Source organism: Cebus imitator, unplaced genomic scaffold (assembly GCF_001604975.1).
Source record: "Cebus imitator isolate Cc_AM_T3 unplaced genomic scaffold, Cebus_imitator-1.0 Scaffold640, whole genome shotgun sequence".
NCBI classification, from domain to species: Eukaryota; Metazoa; Chordata; class Mammalia; order Primates; family Cebidae; genus Cebus; species Cebus imitator.
Genome location: NW_016107955.1, coordinates 625,771 through 636,628, shown reverse-complemented (window position 1 = coordinate 636,628; position 10,858 = coordinate 625,771). Strand labels below are relative to the sequence as shown.

Here is a 10,858-nt window from a genome sequence, read left to right as displayed (position 1 = left end):
AAAAAAGGACAACTGGAATTCTCTTAGAGATTATGTTGAATCTCTATATATCAACTTGGGGAGTATTGCCACTTAACAATATTGTCTTAATAATTTGTGAACGTGGGATTTTTTTAGATCTTTAATTTCTTTCAGGAGTGTTTTATAGTTTTCACTATAAGTCTTATAGTTCCTTTGTTAAATTTATCCCTGGGCATTTTATTCTTTTTGATACTGCTTTAAAATTTGATTTTTTTAATTAAAAAAAAATTTTTAGACCAGGCACGGTGACTCATGCCTGTAATCCCAGCACTTTGGGAGGCCGAGGTGGGTGGATCATGAGGTCAGGAGATCGAGACCATCATGGCCAACATGGTGAAACCCCTTCTCTACAAAAATACATAAAATTAGCTGCTGGTGCGAGCCCATAGTCCTGGCTACTCAGGAGGCTGAGGCAGGGGAATCACTTGAACCTGGGAGACAGAGGTTGCAGTGAGCTGGGATCGCGCCACTGCACTCCAGCCTGGCAACAGAACAAGACTCCATCTCAAAAAAAATTTTTTTTAATTTCTTCATGATTTTATCTCAGAGGCAGGGTTTTGTTTTTTAGAGACAAAGTCTTGCTCTGTTGCCCAGACTAGAGTGTAGTGGCTCCATCATAGCCCACTGCAGCCCACTCATGGGATTATAGCTGTGAACCACTGCACCTGGCTGGATTTTTTTCTTAATTTTCTTTTTTGGAGGGGTGGGGGCAGAGTCCCACTCTGTCACCCAGGCTGGAGTGCAGTGGCCCGATCTTGGCTCACTGCAACCTCTTCCTCCTGGGTTCAAGCAGTTCTTGTGCCTCAGCCTCCCAAGTACCTGGGACTATAGGCGTGTGCCACCACACCCAGCTAATTTTTGTATTTTTAGTAGAGATGAGTTTTCGCCATATTGGCCAGGCTGGTCTTGAACTCCTGGCCTCAGGTGGTCCACTGGACCTCAGCCTCCCAAAGTGCTGGGATTACAGGCATGCACCACCGTGCCCAGCCCTTTATTTCATTTTTTGATTGTTCATTGCTAGTGTATAGAAATACAATTGATTTTTGTTTATTGATCCTCTATCATATGACATTGCTGAACTTGTTTATTAGTTCAAATCATTTTTTGGTGGATTCCTTGGAATTTTTTAATATGCAAGATCATGTTATCTCTACATAGAAATAGTTTCACTTTTTTCTTTCCTATCGGAATGCCTTTTTTGTTTATTTGTTTGTTTGAGACAGAGTCTCGCTCTGTCATCCAGGCTGGAGTGTAGTGGCACAATCTCAGCTCACTGCAACCTCCACCTCCTGGGTTCAAGCAATTCTCCTGCCTCAGTCTCCCAAGTAACTGGGATTACAAGCACCCACCAGCATGCTTGGCTAATTTTTATATTTTTACTAGAGATGGGGTTTCACCATGTTGGCCAGGCTGGTCTGGAACTACAGACCTCAGGTGATCCCCCCGCCTCAGCCTCCCAAAGTGCTGGAATTACAGGCATGAGCCACTGTGCATGGCTCTTTTTGTTTTTTTTGACACAGGGTGTTGATCTGTAACCCAGGCTGGAGCACAGCATTGTGATCATAGCTCACTGCAGCCTCAAACTCTTGGGCATAAGCAATCCTCCCACCTCAGCCTCTCAAGTACGTAGGACTACAGGTGCACACCACCACATCCAGCTAATTTTTAATTTTTTTTGTAGAGACAGGTCTCACTGTGTTGCCCAGGCTGGTCTCAGACTCCTAGAGTCAAGCAGTCCTTTCACTTTGGCCTCCTAAAGTGCTGGGATTACTGGCTTTGTTCTTTTTGCTCAACATTACTTTGACCATTTGGTGTCTTTTGTGGTTTATACAAATTTTAGTATTGTTTTTCCTTTTTTCTGTAAAAAAGTCATGGAATTTATTTATTTATTTATTTTGGGACAGAGTTTTGCTTTTGTTGCCCAGGCTGGAGTGCGATGGCTTGATCTCGGCTCACCACAACCTCCGCCCCCCAGGTTCAAGTGATTCTCCTGTCTCAGCCTCCCAAGTAGTTGGGATTACAGGCATGTGCCACCATGCCCAGCTAATTTTGCATTTTCAGTAGAGGTGGGGTTTCTCCATGTTCCTCAGGCTAGTCTCCCTCCCGACCTGAGGTGACTTGCCCACCTCTGCCTCCCAAAGTGCTGGGATTACAGGTGTGAGCCACCATGCCCAGCCATCATGGAATTTTTGTAGGGATTGCATTAAATTTGTAGATCACTTGGAGTAGTATGGACATTTTAACAATATTAATTTTTCCAATTCATGACCACAGGGTATCTTTCCATGTATTTGTATCATCATCAGTTTCATTCATCAATGTCTTAATTGTTTTTAGGGTACAGGTCTTTTACCTCCTTGATTAAATTTATTCCTAAGTATTTTATTTTTTTTCTATAGCTATTGTAAATGGGATTGCTTTCTTGATTTATTTTTCAGATAGTTTGTTGATAGTGTATAGAAACGCTACTGATTTTTGTATGTTGATTTTATATCCTGCAACTTTACTGAATTTATTTGTTCTAACAGTTGTTTTTTTTTGTTTGTTTTTGTTTTGTTTTGTTTGAGACAGAGTCTTGCTCTGTTGCCAGGCTGGAATGCAGTGATGCAATCTCAGCTTACTGCAACCTCCGCCTCCCGGGTTCAAGTGATTTTCCTGCCTCAGCTTCCTGAGTAGCTGGGACTATAGGCGCACATCATCACGCCCGGCCACTTTTTGTATTTTTAGTAGAGACGGGGTTTCACCGTGTTGGCCAGGATAGTCTCAATCTCCTGACCTCATGATCCACCCACCTGGGCTTCCCAAATTCTGGGATTACAGGCGTGAGCCACGGCGCCTGGCCCAATTTATGTCTTTTTGTAATGTGTATGTTAACAAATTATTGTAGATATTATTTTAATAATTTTACCTCTTAACTTTTATACTATATAAGCAGTCTATACACTATTACAGTATTATGGTATTCTGAATTTGACTGTATACTTACTTTTACCAGTGAGTTTTATATTCATATCTTTTCGTGTTACTAATTAGCATCCTTTTCTTGCAGCTTGAAAAATTAGCACAGGGGTGTCCAAGGGAGAGAATACGGTCATGGGTTCTTAAGTTTCTTTTTCTGGTTGAGCCAATAAAGCCCCTTCCTTTGCTGCTTATCACTAGAGACAGAAACTAAAAACCATGGCTTCAGGCTTCTGAAAGCTTAAAACAAAACAAAACAGAATAACAACAACAACAACAAAATGAGGCGGGTTGCACAAGCTAGCTTTAGCATTTCTTGTAAGACAGATCTGGTGGCAGTGAACTCCCTCAGCTTTTGTTTGTCTTGGAAAGTCTTTCATCTCTCCTTCATTTCTTGTTTTTTAATTATTTTTTGTATTTCAGTTGGTTTTGGGGGAACAGGTGGTGGTTGATTACATGAGTAAATTCTTTAGTGGTGATTTCTGAGATTTTGGTGTACCTATCACCTGAGCAGTATACACTATACCCAAGGTGTAGTCTTTTATCCCTCACCCCCTCCCACCCTTTCCCCCAAGTCCCCAAAGTCCATTGTATCATTCTTATGCCTTTGCATCCTCATAGCTTAGCTCCCACTTATGAGTGAGAACATACACTGTTTGGTTTTCCATTCCTCAGTTACTTCACTTAAAATAATGGTCTTCAATTCCATCCAGGTTGCTGCAAATGCCATTATTTCATTCCTTTTTATGGCTGAGTAGTATTCCATGGGGTGTGTGTGCACACACACACCACACTTTCCTTATCCGCTCATTAACTGATGTGCATTTGGGCTGGTTCCATGTTTTTGCAGTTGTGAATTGTGCTGCTATAAACATGCATGTGTAAGTGTCTTTTTTGTATAATGACTTTTCTTCTCCTTCATTTCTGAAGGGCAGCTTAGCTGGCACAGTCTTCTTGGTTGGAAGTTTTTTCCTTTAGCACACTGAATACATGATTTTACTTTTTCATGGCCTATAAGGTCTCTGCTGAGAAATCAGCTGCTAGCTTTATTAGAACTCCTGTACCTGTTATTTCCTTCCTTTCTTTCTTTTTTTTTAATTGCATTTTAAGTTTTGGAGTACATGTGAAGAACATGCAAGATTGTTACATAGGTACACGCATGGCAGTGTGATTTGCTGCCTTCCTCCCCTTCACCTATATCTGGCATTTCTCCCCTTGCTCTCTCTCCCCAACTCCCCACCCCCTGCTGTCCCTCCCCTATTTCCCCCCTGACAGACCCCAGTGTGTGATGCTTCCCTCCCTGTCTCCATGTGTTCTTATTGTTCAACACCCACCTATGAGTGAGAATATGCGGTATTTGATTTTCTGTTCTTGTGTCCGTTTGCTGAGAATGATGGTTTCCAGGTTCATCTGTGTCCCTACAAAGGACTCGAGCTCATCATTTTTTATGGTTGCATAGTATTCCATGGTGTATATGTGCCACATTTTCTCTGTCCAGTTTATCATCAATGGACATTTGGGTTGGTTCCAGGTCTTTTCTATTTAAACAGTGCTGCAGTGAACATTCGTGTGTATGTGTCCTTATAGTAGAACGATTTATAATCCTTTGGATATATACCCAGTAATGGGATTGCTGGGTCAAATGGAATTTCTATTTCTAGGTCCTTGAGGAAGTGCCACACTGTCTTCCACAATGGTTGAACTAATTTACCCTCCCACCAACAGTGTAAAAGTATTCCTGTTTTTCCACATCCTCTCCAGCATCTGTTGTCTCTGCTTCTTTTCTCTTGATGCTTTCAAGGATCTTCTCCTTGTCCTTAATTTTTGATGGTTTGATTATATATTTTTGTATAGTCTTGTTTGCATTTAATTTGATTGTAGAACTTTGACCTATGCCTGGATATTTGTATCTTTCTCCAAACTTGGAAAGCTTTCTGTTATTACTTTTTGAAGTAAACTTTCTGTTCCTTTGTCTTTGTCTTTTCCTTCATGAATTCTATAATTCAAAAATTTGCTCTTTTGAAGCTATCCTATAAATCCCATAAGCTGCCTTATTTCCTCTCATTCTTGTTTTTCCTGCTATGACTGTTTATTTTCAAATAATCTGTCTTCAGGTTCACAGGTTTTTTTCTGCTTGATCAGTTCTGTGTGGGATATCCCACTCAAGGGATATCCACAGAGTATCTTGTGAGCATGAGATGATTATAATTATGGACTTTAATAAGACTTTATCTTGGCAAGCTTCTTCTTGCCCATGGGCAGCTGTCATTTGCAGGGATAGCAGTCAGTTCCAGCCACCAGAGCATGGCTATAGGGGAAGGTTGAGGTGCCCTTATCAGCGTTCTTCATGGTGACAGCTTTGTGTCTAGAGAAGCATTCAGCCAGGATCAGCACCGCTTTCCCAGGTTTCATGAACTTGCCCATTTCAACAGCAACCAACTAAGCCTACAGCAGAAAACACAAAAAAAACACAAAAACCCCCTAATTTTTAAAATAATTTCAATCTCTGTTAAATGTTTCATTTTAGTCATTTTTTCATGATATTATTGAATTGTTTCTGCATATTTTCTTGAAGTTCTGAGCTTCCTTTATATAATTATTTTGAATTCTTTGTAAGCCAGTTCATAAATCTCCTCTTTTTAGGGTCAGTTACTGGTACTTTCTTTTGTTCCTTTGGTGGTGGTGTGTTTCCCTTTCCTTTCCCTGATTGTATTTTTCTTTTTCTTTTTCTTTTTTTTTGAGGCAGAATCTCATTCTATCACCACCCAAGCTGGAGTGCAGTGACGCAGTCTCAGCTCACTGCAACTTCTGCTTCCCAGGTTCAAGCTATTCTCATGTCTCAGCCTCCCAAGTAGCTGGGATTACAGGCGTACACCACCTAGCTAATTTTTGTATTTTTAGTAGAGACAGGGTTTCACCATGTTGGCCAGGCTGGTTTCGAACTCTTGACCTCAAGTGATCCACCCGCCTCAGCCTCTCAAAGTGCTGGGATTATAGGTGTGAGCCCCTGTACCCAGCCGATCGTTTTTATTTAAAAAAAAATTTTTTTTGAGACAGAGTCTCCCTCTCTCCCTCTGTCACCCAGGCTGGAGTGCAGTGGCATGATCTTGGCTCACTGCAGCCTCTGCCTCCTGGTTTCAAGCGATCCTCCTGCCTCATCCTTTCAAGTAGCTGGGACCACAGATATGCACTACTACGTCCAGCTAATTTTTTGTAGAGATGGGGTTTCGCCATGTTGCCCAGGCTGGTCTTGAACTCCTGAGCTCAAGCGATCCACCTCCCTCAGCCTCCCAAAGTGCTGGGATTATAGGTGTGAGCCACCACGCTAGGTTAAATTTTTTTTCCTTAAAAAATAGAGACAGGGTCTCACTGTGTTGCCCAGGCTGGTCTCAAACTCCTGGGCTCAAGCAGTCTGCCCACCTCGGCCTCCCAGAGTGCTTGGGATTATTGGCGTGAACCACTGTGGTTGGCCTCCCTGATTGTTCTTGATCCTTGTGGCTGTGCATTGGTGTCTGCACATCTGAAGAAGTAAAGACTCATTCTGGTCTTTGCAGACTGGCTTTGTCTGGGAAAGCCCCTCACCAGTCAGCCTGTCCAGAGATCCTAGACTGGCCATCTGGCATGTTCTGTGGGTGGGCTTGCTGCTGGAGTCCTCAGGCATGCTAGTCTGGTGTCTGGGTCAACAGGTGGGTGGACCGATATCTGGGTCCATAGGGCTTGGCGTGGAGCCTGGATCCAAACAGATGGACCTGTTCATTGGGTATGTGGAGGTGGGCCTGGAGCCTAAGTCCACAAGGGCACAGCTGGTTCCTGGATCTGTGGGAGCCAGTTTCATGTCTGGGTCCACAGGGGCTGAAGTGGTGCTCAGGCGGACCTGGAGCCTAAATCTGCAGTGTCAAGCCTGGGTTCTGGGTCCATGGGGGCTGGCCTGGATCCTCAGTCTGCAGGCGTGATCCTGGAGCCTCAGTCCACAGGGGTTGGTTTGGCACCAGAGATTACTAGGGTGGGCCTGAACTCTGGGTCAGCTGGAGCCTGGGGCCACGAGGACCAGCCTCAAGCCTGGGAACAGTGTGGTGCTGGGGCCAGTGTGGAGCCTGGATTTGCTAGCACGGGGATCTACTGGGATGTACCTGGACCCTGGGTCTGTTGGAGCAGGGACCAGCCTGAAGGGTGGGGCCACAGAGAACAGCCTGCCACTGGACAGGCCCAGTGTCTGTGTCTGCAGGTGCCAGCCTGGTACTTGAATCTAGAAGTGCTCTCCTGTTGCTAGGACAGGCTGGCAGCCTAGGACTATGTAGGTCAACCTGGTTCTGGGTTGGGCTGGAACCTAAGGTAGTCCTGGAGCCTGGGACCACATGCCCTGGAGCCTGTGTCCACAGGGTCTTGCTGGATGCTGGGTCTGCAGGTGCTGGCCTGACGACTAGTGCTGTAGGGGCTGGCCTAGTGCTTCAGGGACTGGCCTGGTGGTAAGATGGGCCTGAAATCTTGGGCCATGGGGGCCAGCCCCATGCTGAAGGTGATCTGGGACCCACGGCCACCAGGGTTGGCCTCTCCCTGGAAGAAACCTGGTACCTGAGTCTGGGGGGGGCTGACCTGGCACTGGGGTGGCTCCAGAGACTGAGACTGCCAGGCAGGCCTGGAGTGAGAGGTGGTGGAATCTAGTCTGGTGCTGGGGCAGGCCTGGAGGCTCAGTCCGCAGGTACCAGCCTAGAGGCTTGAGCTGTGGGTGCCTGCCCGGTGCTGGGTTTGACTGGGGCAGGCCTGGTGTTGGGGTCCAAGGGAAAGCCCAGTGCTCACCTCCTTTCTCCTCCTGGAAGACAAAGTATCTCTCTTCCCACTGTGCTGCCTGGGGTAGGGGAGGGGTGGCATTGATACGTGGAACTGTCTTATCTACCTTCTTCATTGTATCTTTTCTTATTTCTGTGCTACACTACGTGCTGTAAACTCTCACCTGGTTTCCTTAGCTCTCAGGAAGTATTTTTGTGTATGGATTGTTTTTCAAATTGATGTTTCTGTTGGGGGACGAGCACTGGAAAGTCCTACTCTGCCATCTTGCTGCCATCTGGACTCCCAATATTTCTTGTTTATCTATTTTTGTTTTTGTTGTTGTCATAGTTGTTTTTCTTGTTGCTGTTTATTTGTTCAGTGACTTTTCTGAATTCATTTTGTGGATTCCATCTCCCCCTGCATTATGTGGTCTCTGAGTTGTCTGCTAGCAGCTTTTTTTCTTTTCAGTTCTTGTTTTTCTTTTTAAGCTTGGATTCCTAGGGGTCACACCTGGTAAATAAATATAATTTGATGGTCAGCCAATGATTGGTCAGAATATATCCTTAAATGCCTTGCCTGTACGTCTTTCACCCCTTGCCAAGAGGATCTGTGTAAGAAAGCATTGCCTTCATGAAGAGGGAAATTAAGTAATAACAATGGTAGTCTGTAATTGCTGCATAATGAAATAAAGTTGACTGTGTTGTGTTCAATATAAAACCTAACCCCCAGCTCTCCTTAAAATTAACTAAAAACGTATCTTATTTATTCTCCCCACATTCTCAGCAAAGTTCCCAGGCATCTCAAGACTCCTGTTTTTCTTGCTGACCAGCTGCAAGATCACAGGGCAAGATAACACCCAGAGAATGTACAATGTGTTTCTCAAAATGTTGTTTTTCAAATGTTGCATACCTCACAGGACATGTTACAAGTTAACTGTTCTTTGTTCTGGCTTCTGTAAACCTGTTAGCTGCTACATCATCCTAGATGTATAAAAAGTACTCCATTTTCTTTGTCCTTTGCTCAGCCTTGGGATGCTAATCCCCTGAGCCAGTGACCACCTTAATAAAATCCTTCTGTTTCACCCATTGATCTCTCCAGTCTCCTGAGTATTCTACAGCATTCAAAGTCCAGCCAGTATACGAGATAGCCTTAGCTTTCACTTTCTGCTTGCACAGGGCCTGCAGTCAGCCAGAAGTGAGTGGCTTGGGTCCTCTCCTGTCCCAGCTCTTTCCTTGGCATGCACATAGCCTTGAGTATATGCATAGCCCTTTAGATCCCTAGGAATACGTCAGAGCTTTTCAAAGTTTCCTATGGTTGTCTCATTCTCTAGGATTTCCTGTAAAATTCTCTTTAAGTGGTCAGATTTCTCTGCTGTCTGGAATTTGGTCAACTTTTGGATCCTGTACCACTGAGCTACGGAGGGACAGGGAGGGAGGATGGGAACATAGGTGAAATGTCATAGACGCCACTGGCTTACCAAGATTTAATAGTTTCTTTGGATAGATGATTTTCATTTCATTCTGTGGCTTTGATTAATTGCCAGAGTTCTAAAATGGTTGATTTGAGTTTGTTTGTATGTTTTCACTGTTTTAGAGGGAAAGTGAATTCATCAAAGTCCTTGCTCTACCATTCCATCTATCTGCTATTACTCCTGTCTTTTTTTAAAAAAAAAAACAACCTTTAAATTCTTTTCATCTCACATGCCCTTGCAGTTACGACTTAATTTCTGAATTCCCCTAACAGCAAAACTCTTCAAAGAGTTTTCATTTCTCACTTTCTCTACTCTTTTCCTATTTGCCGTTTGTTCATATAACATATATTAGATATATGATAAAAGAATAGTCAGGATGTGGTGGCCCACACCTGTAATCCCAGGACTTTGGGAGGCCAAGGTGGGCAGATCACTTGAAGTCAGGAGTTCAAGACCAGCCTGGCCAACATGGTGAAATCCTGTCTCTACTAAAAATATAAAAATTAGCTGAGTGTAGTGGCGGGCGCCTGTAATCCCAGCTTCTTGGAAGGCTGAGTCAGGAGATGAGTCAGGAGAATCGCTTGAACCCTGGAGGCGGAGGTTGCGGGGAGCCAAGATCACACCACTGCACTCCAGCTTGGGGGATATATCCAGTGAGACTCCATCTCAAAAACAAACAAAAAACTCCAGAGTATATACATTATACACATGAGTTATAATAATATAAAGAAAACCCAAGAGCTCACAACCCCACCCAAGAACATTAATGATAGCATCTATCCATGTGTCATTTTCTGTTCCATTATTTACCCTCCCTACCACTCCACTCCTAAAATCACTACTTTCCTAAGTCTTGTGCTTAACATTCACTTGCCCTTTTTGAAATATGGAATTTTTTTTATATTTGTGGGGATGTTTAACCAATACATTGTTTATTTGACTCAGTTGTGAGTCTTGTAAAAATAGTGTCAAACTGTATTTTTTTTTTTTTTTTTTTTTTTTTTTTGAGACAGAGTTTCACTCGTCACCCAAGCTAGAGTGCAGTGGTGTGATCTTGGCTTACTGCATACTCTGCCTCCTGGGTTCAAGCGATTCTCCTGCCTCAACCTCCCGAGTAGCTGGGATTACAGACATACATCACCACACCCAGCTAATTTTGTGTTTTTAATAGAGTCAGGATTTCACCACATTGGACAGGCTGGTCTTGAACTCCTGACCTCAGGTGATCCACCTGCCTTGGCCTCACAAAGTGCTGGGATTACAGGCATGATCCACCATGCCTAGCGCTGTATGTGGTCTTCTGAGACTTAACTGTTTTCATTGAATATAATTATGTTTCTAAGATTCACCTATGTTGTTGCATGTAGCTAGAGTTTGTTCATTCTCAGTGCTGTACAACCCTTGGGTGACCATAAGACAAATTGTCCATTCATCTGTTGTTGGACATTTGGGTCATTTCCAGCTTTTTGCTCTATGGACATTGCTACTATGAACATTCTTAGGCATGTCTCCTGGGACACACACACACCCATTTTTCTCAGGTATACAGACCTAGGAATGGAATTGTTGGTTAATAGAACATCCAAAAGTTCGACTTGACAGGATTATGCGAAACTGATGGTACCAATTTATACTACTTTC

General features: G+C 43.7%; 1 long non-coding RNA gene across 1 annotated transcript in view; it reads left to right on the top strand.

Moving 5' to 3' along the window:
* LOC119469384 overlaps positions 1-10,858 on the top strand; it is a 71,469-nt gene that overhangs the window by 13,771 nt on the left and 46,840 nt on the right. The window lies entirely within an intron of this gene.